General features: G+C 42.8%; 1 protein-coding gene across 1 annotated transcript in view; it reads left to right on the forward strand.

Annotated features, from left to right (window-relative positions):
* LOC119187640 (G-protein coupled receptor dmsr-1) overlaps nucleotides 1-16,392 on the forward strand; it is a 951,250-nt gene that overhangs the window by 133,079 nt on the left and 801,779 nt on the right. The window lies entirely within an intron of this gene.

Consider the following 16,392-nt stretch of genomic DNA (forward strand, 5'->3'; position numbering starts at 1 on the left):
CGCACTATGAGTGTAGCATGCAATCATGTTTCACACGACACGCATATAAAGATGATCACGTTTGGACGTGTCATTTACGTTCATCCTCTATTCACGTCAAGTGATTTCAAATTTAGTATATGTAAAGCTAGCGAAATGGCTGTGAGCAAGCTATTAGCGTAGCATGTTGTCGTGTTTTGCATTACATGCATGTCATAATTATCACGTTTGAAGCCATTATTTACTTTCGTCATTCATTCACGTCACATAATACCAAACTTAGTACATGTTGAGCTAGAGGAACGGCCGTGAACAATCTATTAGCGTACTATGTAGTCGTGTTTTACGTGACACGCATATAATGATTATTATGTTTGGGTGTGTCATTTACCTTTGTTGTCTTGTCACATCACGGGATACCAAAATTCTTACATGTGGAGCCTGCGAAACAGCCACGAGCAGGCTATTAGAGTGGTATGTAGTTATGTTCTTACATTACACTCATTTCATGATTATTGTGTTTGCACTCGTCATTTACCTTCGTCATCCATTCACATCACGCAATTCTAATTTTTTATGTGAAGCTAGCGAAAAGCCCATGAACGCAACATAAGCGTATGGCCTGTAATCATGACTTCATAACATGCATGTCATGATTTATACGTTAGGATCTTTCAGTTATGTTCGCCATGTAGTCAAATCATACCATGCAAGTCTTGCGATATGTCATATGACGTAACAACCACAAGACCAGCAAAACAATGAAAATTGAATCTTGACATTGGTCACTTACATATCATGATTTTCATGTTATGACTAGTCATATATGCTCGTAGTGCATTCATGTGATGTCACACAAATTTTAGTATTAGTAACATTATCCAAACGGCAAGGAGATCTAAAAGTCGTAGGTGAATAGATAGATAGAAATATAGAGATAGATGGATAGATAGATAGATAGATAGATAGACAGACAGACAGACAGACAGACAGACAGACAGACAGACAGACAGACAGATAGATAGATAGATAGATAGATAGATAGATAGATAGATAGATAGATAGATAGATAGATAGATAGATAGATAGATAGATAGATAGATAGATAGATAGATAGATAGATAGATAGATAGATAGATAGATAGATAGATAGATAGATAGATAGATAGATAGATAGATAGATAGATAGATAGATAGATAGATAGATATTCTTAAAGTCACTAAAGTTCGCTACGAAATGCGAAGCATATCTTAGCGAACTTCGGGTCAGAGCGCGAACGAACGAGGGCTGTTTTGGTCCGAGTTGAAATCGAAACCGGGTCGTTTGCGTGGCAAGCGGATGTTCTGCCACTCGGTCATGCGTCTGCTTGTGAATACACTGAAAGTACTCTCCTGCTCGTAAATGCCCTGGAAGTAGCTTTCACGTTTTATGAACACACGCATCCTGTATATATGCTTCAACATAGAATACAAAGTAGAAATAATGCGTGAACAAGTGCCCATTGCCAGCGGGCATCCGACCATATCATTATCATGATGGCTTTGCGGCTTGAAACCGCTCACCCACTACAAAAGGCACACACGCTACAGCGCTAATTCCTTAAGGCCACCTGGAGGGTACATAGCAAGTTTGAAAAAAAATTGATGGCCCTAAGTGCTAGAAGTGTGCCCTAGAAACATGATATCACATTCACGTTCAACTTCCAAAGAGGAAGGTTCAGGGTCCCCTAAACTTTTTTCATAAGACTGTTCGAAAAAACAGCGCACCACTTATGAGCTTCAAGGTATCACAATAAAAAGTTGACCTGGCATAAAATACAGCACCTACGAAAGAAACCCTTACGTTATTACGCACATGTCATAAATATAACTTCAAAACTAACCTCAAGTGATGGACCCATAATTGGCCCAAATATTTGGAAGTTTTGATAAATGCTTTGAACAGCGATAAGCTTTTCAATGATGCAGAAAATTTACTAATGATCTGGGACATCTTGTGGTGAGCGTTTGTGTTTACGACAGCGACGGTTTCACCGAGTGCTGTGTAAAGATACGTGCGGCCAATATACATAATAGAGTTATTTCTTTATTAGCTGCGCATGGAGAAAAAGCATTTTGTTATGGTGTAAATATTTTAGCTGTCATATGCAATCAATCGTTGTCTGTTAAAAAACGCTGTTTTTTCAGGTTAGGTTTTTTTTAGTTTTATGAGACTGAATACATGACAACGTTGAATTGACGGAAAACTGCTATGAAACAGATCCGGTACTTACCCGCATAATTAACGAGATCCATCGAAAGGCTTATGGCTGCGTGTCCCACGCCGCACAGTCATGCTTGGTTTGTAAATTTCCCGTACGGGAAAATCATACGGAGACCTAATCATTCATTAAACCACCCTGTGGAGCGTAATGATACAGCCTCGCAATTGAAAAGAGGCATGGACTCTCGAGTCTTTAACACATATCGTTCTGTGCTTCTGGAACGCTGTTTAGACGGGACTGCGGGAAGTGTGACGGAAGAAAGAAAAGATTATTATCTTTATCAGTCGCCAAGACGCTCTTCATCATTTCGGGAAACGTCACTGTGTTCAATGTTATTCCAAAGCAGAGTGGAACGTAACAGTAAAAGAAATGCTAAAACTTAATGAATAATAAATTAAATTTAGGCATAACTAATTTAGCTCTGCGATTACGTGTATACACAATGAAATAAAATTGCAGGCTTTAGTTGTTTATATGTTGCCTATTTCATAATACTGAATCAAGGAATGCCTTCATTATCCGACGGCTTTAAATGCGATTAGCCACATTAGAGAACTGTGGTAGCCTAAAGTTTTGTCTGCTTTTGATAGGTAGCACAAAGGAGTATTTGTGCGGAACGCCGATAAGCCCGCCAGTGGTAAAGGTGCTCGGCTGGCTGTTGGCCCGAAGGTCACGGGTTCATTTGCGGTCATGGTGGTTGAATTACAACGAAGGGGAAATGACAGAGGCTCGTGGGCTGTATGATGTTGGTGCACGTTAAAGGACACCGGATGAGGCCAATTATAGGAGCCCTTCTCTACAGCGTCTGTCATGATCGTATGATGATTCTCGGATGCTAACCACAAGATACTATAAATTTTAATTCGCCCCAATTGAAATGTGGGTGCCACGGCGAGAATAGAACCGCTATAAACGGGGCATTTACCCCTATAAACGGGGCCTTTAAGGAAACAAACTGAACTGAATTGAGCACCGCGATCACGCGTCCTCAGCAGAAAAGCATTACAGTCAATAGGATGCACTGGCGCGTGGTATTTCCTACTCGTGCTACCACCACGCCCTGCCAAAAAGAAAATAAAACGAAAAAAAAAGGAACTCCGGTGTCCCTCGTTTCTTTTATGTAGAGCATGACATTTACTTCTTCACTGAATGAGAAACCTTTTTAGGATTTCTACACACAGGGCATGATTGTAAGCAAGAATGCAGCCTAATTCGGAGAATAATAAAAAAGGGCGACCGGTGCGTCGATGCACTCAAAGCTTTCGAACGCGATCAAAGAAACTGACGACTTCTGTAAAGGGGCAGCAAACTTCATGTCGCCAGTCGAGGCAACTTTATTTAAGAATGAAAAAGAAGCTGTCATGCTTAATTTTACCGCATTTTGATCCCGTCCTCTTCATACGTGCCTCCAACAGCATTGAACAGGGTTGCTACGCAGAGTGACCCACGTTTCACAAAACTTGAAATATATGCAAGATCGGGCGACATCCCGTTGCTAAGGGGCTAACGATTAAAAAAAGATCTATTCCTGAGCACACGCTGTGTTTCGTTCGTTACGATAGAACGTGGTGTGACGTCCAGGACAGCCGACAAAACTGGTTGGTGTTTTTAAACCACAGGTATCTTCTTTCATTCGTTAACTTTAAAAAAAAAAAGGGAAGATTTGGAAACACGGGCAGAAGAGACAAGTCAGGGCACCACAAAAGCCCGACTTCAAACTTGTGTCTCTGTTTGCACGCCATGTCTCTTTTAGAATGAATACGTACAAACTGGCTCAGCTCTCAGTAATTCTAGGCTTCATTTGTTTTACTGTTCCACTGAATGCAGAATGCATTCATGCAAAGAAATTTTCAAATTTTTGCTTTTAGTATTTTCAGAGGTGCGGGCCGTTCTAATTCATTTTAAAGCACTTAATTCTTTCACTGATTACAAGTATACCTTAGAATAAACACTATCAAGGCCACGTAGCTTCAAAAGGGCGACACTGCGAGAAAATTTTAAGCCGAGTCAAACGACTTCATACGTATGCAGGGTGTTTTGTTAAGACAGTGCAGAGTTTCAGTAAACAGTCTTTTGCAGTCGGGCCCCAGTGGTTCACGCACATGAACTTGGCAGAAATACTTCTCCGCAGTCGAAAACTCGTTGACGCAAAAATTAATAATAATACAATATATACTCCTTAATGTTAACTTGAATGCTTTTGTTCTTATTTGAATGTTGTATGGCATATATAACCTAAGGTCTGGTAATTTTTAGAGCTCGCAAACAGTGCACGTAGATTTAGTTATTCGTGATTGAATTTCTAGAGCCGAATCGAAACAGCACGAAGCGCACCAACTCTGCTAGTAAATTGCTTCGAAATGTTTGACAATGTGGTGTTTTTAGCTTGCCCTAACATCGCAGAGTACGTGGGCCTCTAGCATTTTGCCTACATAGAAATATGACTCTGGCGGTCTGGCCTGAATTGAACCCGCGACTTGTGGGGCACCATCCGAGCACTGTAACAGCTGTACTGAGTTATACGCTAGCATCTTTCATAAACACCTTATCAGTATGATAAAATGTAATGAAAAATTATACAATACATTGAAATTCATGCAATTAGGTTGTAATATGCTGTTCATATTTACTCCGAAAAGAAAGGAAACTATTAACTGTAATGAAGTCGCAGTGTTTTTCTTCAACTCCTCCTACCGAATGCGCTTAGACTGTAGGTCCTGAATTTAGAAGCACAAATGCACAAACAGGTAGAACTTTGCTTAGTAGTGGTGTTTACTAGACTAAAACGCAACTTTTAACCATGATCGATTTCCCCGATTTTGAGACCCAGACACTTTCGTAGTAACCAGGTGTTCATTAATGGCTTCACTCTTACTTTCAAAATACCTCGCGATTCATTAAACAAAACAGTGGGTTTGCAGAACGTGTCAAGATAGTGAAAATAAATGTACAAGCACGTATACGATTGCCTTGAGTTTTAAAATCTTTTCCACTAGCAGTACGTCACCCAGCTATCACTACAGATAACAGCCAAATGAGTTGACATGCCACCCTTAGAAAGCATTCTACGATGAACCACCGTACATGAAGAAAGATGGTATTTATGAGAATGTTCTGCTAGACGACACAGAAAACAAGACAAGCTGTACAGAAGCAACGAAAGGGCGGTGAAGTATCTACCTTTATTTCACAAGCGCAAAACACTATTATTACCGCTCTTCTTTCAAGCAGTGTGATTCTAGTACGGAAAATTTATTGTGGTCATAACATAAAGCCACAAGCCTCCTAAATCCTTGTAATACAGCCAGCACTGCTAGAACAGACTAGTGCTCTTATTGGACATGTAACCATGCAGAAAGTAATAAAACGTGTGCCAGCAGCAACGTTAATCTACATTCCTACTGAGGAATAGACTTAAAATAAAAGTATGTAACAAAATCATGTTTCGAGCACTCATATGCTAGACGGACACTAGGAAGCTTACGAAAAGTGTCTAACCTAAATTGAGGACAACCCTGCAAGCTATGGTAAGAATAATAATCTGGAGCGTAGAGGGACGAGAAGAGAGCAGAAGGGATCCATGAATAAAAAAAAAACACGTGTTAAGGACACCTTAGTCGAACTAAAGAAGGAATGGACATGAACCAGACATATTGCGAGAAGTCTGGGCATTAAGGGTAACAAACTGGATTCGGAGAGAAGAGAAGCCCCGCAGACTAGATACAAAATTTTGTGTGTGAACGAGATTAAGATGTTTGAGGGAATAACGTCGCCACATCAACCAAAGGACTAACTTTATTGGAGAATCATTGGAAGAGGCTTTGTCTTATATTGGATGTAGCAACGCCTTTGTTAATGACGATAATAATGATCTGGCGTCAAACACAGTTCATAGAAATCTAGCATGCAAAAAAAAGAGATAAACGATCTCATTTACATTAAATGATAGGGCCGCTAAAAGTTAACAATAAACAGCGTTCCGCTCATGTCAACCTTGGGGCATATGACACAACATCGTTCATATACTAGACCCGTATAACAAAATAAACAGCCACACTTTAAATTGCTGCGTGTACAGATCTAAGTTTAAGAGTATTCATTGGGAATGCACTTCAGCTGCTATTCAACGAATTATGTAATGATTATTTATCCATCGCTTGGTGACACCACTACATGGAGCTTGCAAGGAAAGCCAAACGACTTATCAATTTTTAAATCGTCTCTCTTATCATCGCACTTTGTCTGTACACCCTAATATTCATCCACAATGAAGGTTTAAAAAACAAGTCTTGCCGCTCATTAAATGAGGGAGGTGTAAATCTGTAGTTTGCCTTCAATCTTCTTGAAAGTTTCCGTGTTCGGTACTTCAGTGGACTACTCCAGCCTTCAATCCTTGTTTACTTCACTTGTGGAAGTCGAATATCGGGACATCTGGCACCTACCATTTTTTGGGGTAGCGTTCAACACGGTGCATAAGCGAAAATCGAATAGTCGATGCTCCTCAGTGCAAGGTGCTTGTATATGCTAGTGCTGAAGTTGCAAAATGCGATGACGTGTTTTGAAGCCCACCCCGTATTCACCGGCCGCCTTTTGAACGACATGGGGGTGCGTGAAGGCAAAATCCTTTTGTGCGGAGCACGCACAATCCAACCATCCAGCGAGACCAACCGCGGAGGCATCGTGTTACCGTGCCACCAGAGAAACGACGAACATAACAAGCGGCATGTATATGTGGCTGGCGGAGACCTGCATACGTGCCGCTGAGTCGTGTTGCGCTCGGAGAATATTCGCGCTCTACTCCGGTGAGCTTTATTCGTGCAAGAAAGCATCCACGCATTTCCCGAAAACGACACTTGAGGATGTTTTTCGCTCCTGTGGTTTCGAAAAAAAATTCCTGAAGTTATGGGCTCCGCTTCCTCTGCCAACGACCATTCTGCTTTGGCATTTACTGCGGCACAAAATCTGCATCGTGATGTCATATTGCCAGTAGTACTTGTTCAATCTTTATCGTATACAGCAAAAGCTCGTTAGTTCATATGACAAGGTACCCCAAAAATATATGAATTCATCAAACGGCACATTATCAGCGTATCCAGAAAACAATAAACACCTAATTTTTCTTTCATAAATACAACTTCGTTTTTTTCGATTGATACGTAAAAACTCTACTTAGTTTAGATGAGAGCAGTGTAAAAACCACAATTTTTGTCATTTTGCGACTTCGTGCTCTCCACCTCTCTCTTATAACGTACCACCACCACCTCCACCAACACGAGACGATAGTTCTGTCATCGCCAAAAAGGCCGCCAAATAATCGCTCATTCACGGCGATATAACAAATATTTTCATGCAAGCATACTAACCACAGCTGAACGCTATACTTCCTCAACAGCTTCTGCCTTGTTTGAGTTTAGTGTGTGCGCGCCTTTGATCAAGGTAAAAAAAAGCTACTCAATGCCGAATCCATATGTGCACAAAATCCATGTTCATTGACTGACGAAGATAGTGATATAGACAGTGCTGACTGTTTGACTGGTCTGTGAACGCTCTTTTCGCTTCTTTGTGGGGCGCATCGGCGGGAACTCGCACTCGGCGCGCTCCGAGGATCCTCCAAGTTAAATGAGTTGCGGCCAAATTGTTAACAAACGAAACACAGTATGGTGCCATAAAAACACATATATGCTGGCCAGGATGGTGAAACACGTCCGAAATATCCAATTTTCAGAATCGACGAGGGTCAGATTATTAACGAGCTTTTACTATATATCATGTCCACCTGTATGTTAATACTGAATACGAGCAAAATTTGGAACGCTTAGTTCAGTGCTGACAAAAGAAAAAAAAATAACAGTGAGCAGTGTAGACATTACATACTATAAGTAATAAGATGCCAGTACCACCCCTTACCCAACCTACACAAGCAGTGCCACATATACTTGAACCTTCTACGTTACTCACAATATAGGCCCGAAATATGCATTTAAAAAATGCAGTAAAAGTCCCTGCTTTTTGAGCAAGGAAAAAGAAATTAAGCAAAAAGAAAGAAGACTGCTGGGAGAAAAAAGGCTGCTTTAACAGTAAGCAATAGTAGCAGCAACATAGGTGCCAACGTCGAACTACTTATTTCACAGCGATTCACTGCAACAAGCGGGGAATTCAGTTCCGCAACACTTTTCAAGTAACGTACTTGTGCACACACATTGCAACCACCACCGTCTTCTGCGTTAGCTTTAGTTGCGGGATCAGCAATTTAGAAACCACAATATGACCACCGCACTTTAAGTTGCTGCCGCGAGAAGCGTGTACAAAACATAAATCAATAATACAGCACAACATATGTTATCGCGCAATGTGGTACTGCACTCACCACGTTGTTACATAGTTGAATGAATGAAAAATCGTTATGATCTTGCTATCTACAGATAACACCACGTGATGGCTGGAAGTGGATCGCGTAGCCCACGTACGTGCTTGAAAAGCGGCAGCCTCTGCGCTGCGCAGGGAAGAGGTGCCCTGGCTGCCCAAGCAGTACCTCAGACGCTGCCACCGTCTTCAGCAGCCAAGGCACCTCCCCGCACGCTGCCACCAGCACCGGTCGATTGATGCGGCCTGAGATCATGCTCATCACTTCGTTTGCTTATATCCCTGCTCTGGCCCTGCTGATTGCGTCGTAGTTCTAAATAAATTTTAGTTGTTTGTTGTGATTTGAAACCTACATTGTTCTTACTTTAGTGTGGACGGGACGCAGCACACTCCAAATCCACAAAACTCAGTGGTATGCACTGTGCAATAAAGCAGTTCGCTATCCTATGTGTTGCATTGCATAAATAGAGAGCATCCTAATCAAAAGTAGGCGCTTTTGTAGACTGGATTGAACAAAATAAGTGTGAGTGTTCTAGTACACACTTGTGGGCATGTTCGGATGAAGGAAACGAAAGATGAGAAGTCCCATGGAGCTTTTCGCTACCACAAATGCACACGAACAAGCATGTATGCATTTAAGCACACACGAGCATGCGCAATTACGCACACACCAAATGTGCTTGTATTGACACATCGCTGCAGTCCTAAAAAAATTGAAAGAAACTGGTATTTGCGAAGACGAGCTGTTTATGACAGAAAGTGGGAGAAGCAATCTTTACTGAATGCAAATAACTATGCTATGACTATATTTTAATATCATCATCAAACTCATAGTAATGTTTTCGTTATGCAGTGATCTTCCGCCGCCCGAAAAGATTCCTGTAAAGATATGGTCCTATCAAGTCTACTAGTTTACTTGGTGCCCAGTGCAAAATGAATATCTTTTCTGGTATTGGCAATAGGTTATTGAAAGAACGAGTACACTATAAACGAAGTTTAGTATGATTTCTAATAGATAACAGTATATAAATATATATATATATATATATATATATATATATATATATATATATATATATATATATATATATATATATATATATATATATATATATATTTATATATCGCAGCGGAGATGTGGAAGGTAGAGAAGAAAAATAGAGGAAGAAGAGTCTTCGCATGATCACAGTGTGCTACCGCGAACGACCATCGCTCACCTCTTGTAAATAAAACCTTTTCATCGTAACTCGCTGTAACAGTTTTGGTGAACGTGCGGGGTAATCGACACCCGAAGACGAAGGTCAAACTGCAAGTTCTTCGATAGAGCGGTCGCCTTGCTGGACTTTTACCGAATTCATATGGGCTGGACTTGTCCCACAACGCCGATGAACATCGACCCCTCTCGACTTCTGCTCCGACCAGTTCGGCTCCACAACTGAGAGATGCGCGTCCCTTTACCGGCAAACCATATCAAGACGTCGAGGCTTGGCTCATTCATTACAAACGGGTGAGCGCCGCCAACAAATGGGATGCCGCTTCTCAGCTATCGTGCGTCGCGGTCTTTCTGACGGATACTGCTTTAATGTGGTACGAGAATCGCGAGGAAGCGCTAACGACGAGGGACAGATTCGTTTCTGAGATCAAAGAGCGTTTCGGCGACCCCCCAACGAACAAGAAAGGAGTAGAACAGACGCTAATGTAACGCGCGTAAGTGCCAGGTGAAACTTGCACGACCTACATTGAAGAAGTTATAAAGCTATGTAAGATCATTGACTGCGGAATGTTTGAGGAAGACTTAGTCGGGCAGATTCTTAAAGTAATCACCGAGGATGTTTACAGTTTTCTTATTGCGAAAGACACCCTGACATCTGTCGCTGATGTCATTCGTCATTGCCGCACTTTTGAGCAACTGAAAACGAGGCGCATCACGCCGAAGATAGGCAGGCTAGCCAATGTGATGAGTATCACAAGTATAGAGAGCAACCAGCCGCTTCATCTGGCATCAACAATCCGGACAAGCTGAAGGCGCCGGTAGCAACTAGCGCACAAGGCAGGCGGACATCTTCGCACAATTGCTGCTTGTGTACAACAAACGGTTAAGAATACCGTATTTTGTGCTATCCAAAATTAATGAGGTAAATAATTATGTACACAGCATGCAAGTAAACGTGTATTGCACCCAGTGGACAAGTGATCGCAACTAAGCCCGATCCGGATCAAATTTCTTCACAGTGATTGGCGCCTTTCTGCAGCGGGCGTAAGAGAGTCAATCACATCAGACGTCACGGTGATTCAAAGTACCCGTTTGACAGGGCTTTAAGTTATAACTCTCGAAATGCTGAAATGGCATAACTTACGCTGCTCTAACACGAATAGTCCGTGAGTTGCCAGTTGTTGCGCTTGATCTTTACAAGCTACAAAATTCGCTTTTTTTTATCTTTAGGGAATTCGAACATCCTGTAGCTATTTAGCGAGTGGTTTGTGCACTGTGGCACGCAACACCCGGGCATTTTGCCCGAGAAAACGCCGCGCACGTCTTTCACTCAACCAGCCACGACGAGACGGGGGACGCCGAATGGCGGACGCAAATCGGAAGGCGGCACTCACCCCTTAAAGGGGATCTGCAACGCCTTTTGAGCATGGTCAGAAAATGCTGCCCATCGGCAGCAGAGGCTCCCGACAGCACGAGAGCCAAATATTTTTGCGCTGCACGCGGCCAGGGATTCAAAATAAATGTTCAAATTTAGCTAAAAATTACTTTCTCTTCACTCGACAAATAACTCCATAAGCTAAAAACTCACTCGTAGTAAGCCTATCTATCAGCTATTGGCTGATTTGAACATGGCGTGCTCGGTCGTTACAAATATCGCCGTAGGAAGCCGTCACTTGCCTACGCGTGTGCGCGCGATCGCACTAAAAAAGCCACGTATTCGAAGAAAAAAAAGCAAAAAGTGCTCATGGTCACGACACGCGCGTGATGTTTTTCGTTTGCTCCTCCCATCACCCCCCCCCCCCCCCCCCCTTAGCTTCCAGTGCTTTCATCGGGACGAGAGAAGAGAGAATGCGATTGCAGTGTGTGACAAATCTTTGTAACTCCGCTCGTGCCTAAATTTTTTGCGATGTTGAATTTGTGAGGCAAAACGCTTTTCCAGTGAATAAATTTCATGGTTACTCAAAAATGTGTTTCAGGGTGCCTTTAAAAAAGGGGCTCCACCCTCCAAGGGGGCGCGCGCATCGAGGAACCCTATACGTGATACGTTCATAGCATGCTTGTGGCCGTTTAACTAGCTCCACGTATACCAAATGTGGTATCACAAGACGTGAATGGATGATGAAGATAAGTTACACGGTCAAACATGATAGCGATGACATAAAAATTATGTACAGAATAATTTACGTCCGCTTCGTAACATTGTGCTGATTACGAAGTGACATATCAACCATCCTCATTTGTGCTTCGCATATCATCAATTTCCACTGTACGTGAAGCATGAAAAATTTTATTTCGAAAATTCCAAAATTATCTGTAGCGGAATGCACAAAGAAGAAAATGTTGAATTATGCGCCTTACATTTGCATTTGGTCACAATTCGGTATAGCTTATGGTTTGTGAAAAAAAGTCATAGTTTCACCAAAAGGCGAAGCAATGAACGCGATAGCAACATATTCGAATGGTTAACGAAGCAACGCTAGCATTTTTAGAAGCAATATTATTCATAGTAAACATGCGCTTTCTAAGTAACCAAGTTTCCTGCGGCACGGCCATAGTAGATGACCACAACGAGGCTCGTGCGTAGTGGCGGCATTGATCAGAAAGGCTTCCCGTGGTTAGTGCATGCTTGTACTAAGGGCTACACGTCATGTGTGTTGCTCCGGTAGGCAGTTTGATATGTGTATAGTGCATTTATATGTGGTGAGGCCTTCCCTCGGGTGTGTTCAGAATGATAGTCGTGCAAGACCCTAGTGGCAAAATTACGTATTTAATGAAGTGTATGAATTAAAGCCAGCAAATATAGTATTTGATAAAACACTGGTGCATATATATGAAACACAGTTGACTCGGTCATAGCGACAACCAACTTGTAGTCACTGAAGTATGTTGGCAATGGCACGCTGCACACTTCTGACACAATACTCTTTCGAACACAATATCTATAGGCAAGTGTCATTGCTTGTAGTAGCTGTGTAACATCAGAGAGGACGTGAAGTCCAAGGTGGGCAACGAGAAACGCCACAAGCCACTCATTTTCACATCGAACAACATTCACGTTGAATTCTTCTGTGACGATCTCCGGCACATCCTCTTGGCACACAGGCCTGAAGTTGTGGACCAAGAATCTAATTATGTCGTTCCACGAGGGTCCCGGTGAGATGTAGACTGTTGCGACGATAAAGCCTTGTGATGTTTTGACGGCATGTGCATCACCACAAGTCATCTGGGACAGCGAGTTGAGTTGATATGGAACGTTGTGCGGTAAAAGCGTTATGCCGTTGAATCGTTCGTAGACGGCGACTCCAGTAGCTCGGTTGTTTTGCCGTTTTCCGTGGCTAATGCACTTGCATCTTGGCAGTTCGACGGCAGTGTCCATTCACGTTTCCGTGATGCACAGTACCTCGCAGATGACATGATCGCGCGAGGTGTCAACGGCGTACGCGGGTAACGAGCGTTTGTTTATGCTGAAAATGGCCAATGTGTCTGGTGACTGGAGGATGGCGAAGCACTTGGCGGGGATTTTAACACGTCGTTGAGTTTTCATTCAGCGAAGTTCGCCCGACAACGTGCAGTCTGGATTTTATCTACAAAGGTGAAATGTGAAGTTCTGTTTTCCGTTTGTTAGCAACAGTCATTCCAATATGGTGGCTAGACTCAAAGCAGCGTAGACAAGCTTCTGTGATACGCTGAAGAGGGGCAGGTGAACACATGCGACAGAAGCGGCTCAAGCACTTGTGCGTGTAAGTGGGCATCAGTATACATACACCTTGTAATATGTATACTCATGCTCATATTTGTATGCTCATTCTTATATTTTTCACATGCGCTCAAAGTCGTTCGCCCACGTATGCGGCCGAAGTAAAATGCGCATGGCCGCTAAGTCATGCAGACATGGACCTAAAGGTGATTTCAGTATTGGCTTGCCCTGTTCGAAAATACGTGAGACAATGGGAACACAGTAAAGAAAATTACGTGGTATGCATGTGGTTTTATGTGGTACCACGCGTTTCAGATAGTTCCCCTTCGTATCAGGCATAAATAATTTATGACAAACGGTACTAAAAATAGCCGCTGAATACTTAGCTGTGTTTCAAGAAGCGCTCTCCGTCGCTATGTATACTCACGTAGATGTTGTCAAGTGCAGTCCGCGACTGTGCCAGGGATGATTGCACAAGATCAGTTTCACCAAAAAAGTCATGAAATGAATGTGATAGCGACAAATTACAATGTCTCAATGAATGTGATTGCGACCAATTGCAATGTAGAGTTACGTGAGATTGGATTTAAATTACTAAACTCATTTAGAATCGATCTCACGTGATTATACAAACTGCTGGTGTAGGAGAACACGGCCGCTTGCTCTTTGGCACCGTTTCTTTGTGCTGAGAGCGCATCCTGTACAAGCTCCTGTCTCATGGGGGGGGGGGGGGGAGAGGGGCCTAGCCTCGTGCGTGGCTAGAGCGTGCGCGCAGACGACGCCGGCTGGAAAAGCGATGTTCGCTCGGCAGAAAGAAGAGGCTATATATATATATATATATATATATATATATATATATATATATGAGTGACGAGGGTGGTGGTGATGACGACGATGGCAAACCCTTTAATTGCTATCGCAAATCGCAATAAAATGTCACGCGAATTCGAGCACTGGCCATTTGACGCCATGGGCTGTTCAAGCTGCACAACGGATCACGCTCTCGAGATGTAACTCTTCCACGAGGAAACGAGACTCCAGGTAATATTTCACCTCAAATTTTTGAAGAACAACACGTATCTTAATGCTATAGAGCAAGGCATAAGTAACACGTACTTTAAATCTTACACCATTTCTCCCGTGAAAGCTCGTAAACAGCCCGATGGCAGACTAAAACGACACTGAACTTGGTGTGTAAGCGAATCGCTAATTTCTTTAGGGGCTGAAGCTCTTTGTGGCATGACTTGTGCGTTCCCCGTGGTCGTAGTGCGTAACCCATGGTACTAACCTTCTGGTCCCCACCAAGCAACGAGACGAATCGTCAACACCACCTGTCCTCTTTGATGGCTCTCCGCAAGCCCACTGGGCTCGACTGAAGAGGAGCCACTCTTCTTCATCGCTTATGGCTAGGAGTGGCATTTACAAAATTTTATTATTTTGTCATAGAAATGGCGGACAACGCTCTCTGCGAAACTTTCATTGTGAAGAGACGCTACATCACATCCTGTGCGACTGTCCGTTGTATGACATCCAGAGACAGTCACTACATCGCATACATATCATTCGCATAACTTGTGAACGATAGCGAGAAAGGCTGGGGCGGATGTAGTTTTTTCTGCTCCCGAACGGTTGCAAGGAATGTGCAAAAAGGTTAACGAAGATTTCTGCGGGAAACGGGAGTGTAAGATCAAGCACCGGGAAAAAATTGAGAATTGTCGTGGTGTTGTCTATGGCACTCCTTTGACTTGTGATTGTGTGTACATTGGCCAATCTGGAAGGCGTGTGAACGAAAGACTTAGGAAACATAAATAGAACGTAGAAAAAGCTATATCTGGTCATTTGGCCTTTCACTGTCAGAGCTGTGGTTGTGTCCTTGTGTTTTAAAACACCCGCATTCTCTTTAGGGCCCGTGACAGAACTACACGTGAAATCATTGAAGCCTTTGAAATTGTAAAAATGAAAGATAAATGTGTGAGTGTAGCTTCAATAGCTTTGTCAGCTAAAGAAAAGAAGTATCTGGAATTTTCACTTTGACGTTGGTAGTTCAGATTGTCGTGATCGATGATGACGCGTGCATGAGGCGTGCTGTATGTTAACATAAAATGTTCCAGGTTTTATCGGTTCACTGTTATTGTATATATAGCATGTGTTATCGCAAATAAAACAATAGTTGCAAGTTAGCGCTGTGTGTGTGTGCGTCTCTCTTTTTGTGTCCTTGTCGTGGTGCGCTATACCCTTATAAATGATGAACCCTGACGAACTAGCCTGGCAACATGTCCTAGCAATTCTTGAAGTAACATACTTTCCCTCATTAAACCGGCAAATGAAGGTAACATCATCGCGTAAGCGCGCTGCTTTAATGAGACGCAATGTATAAAAAGGGTATTCACCAGGAATTCTGAAACATCTTACATCATATGCAAGCCGCTTTAATGCCATTAGTGCTACAAGTTAGCGTATGTGAAGGGCGTGTGCCCGAATTCGTTATTGTCCTTGCCCCTGCTGCACTAAACCTCACGTAAAAGTGACCTGCCGCTCTACTGGAATGCGCCAACTGTAATATATCTCTCGCAACCTCGTCGAACGACTGTCCACGCATCAGTTATAAGTGTGCTGTCCTCAAGCAAATAGCCAGAGAGCACACGACCCCACTCAGAGCATGCCCAAACCCACCCTGGTTGTTGTGCGTGGTGGCGTCATAGTACGCCCGTAAAAAAAAAAAGCACATGCTGGAAACGACAGCCCCTATTCTATTGTAGCACCACACAGCCAAACTGTGAAAGGGCCAATCAGCTCAACGAAACCAATGGATAGAAATCATTCCCCACAAAAATGGCTTGCGCTTTTCAACTGCTTAACTGCCAAGCAGCCTCAGG

Source organism: Rhipicephalus microplus, chromosome X (genome assembly GCF_043290135.1).
Source record: "Rhipicephalus microplus isolate Deutch F79 chromosome X, USDA_Rmic, whole genome shotgun sequence".
Lineage (NCBI taxonomy): Eukaryota > Metazoa > Arthropoda > Arachnida > Ixodida > Ixodidae > Rhipicephalus > Rhipicephalus microplus.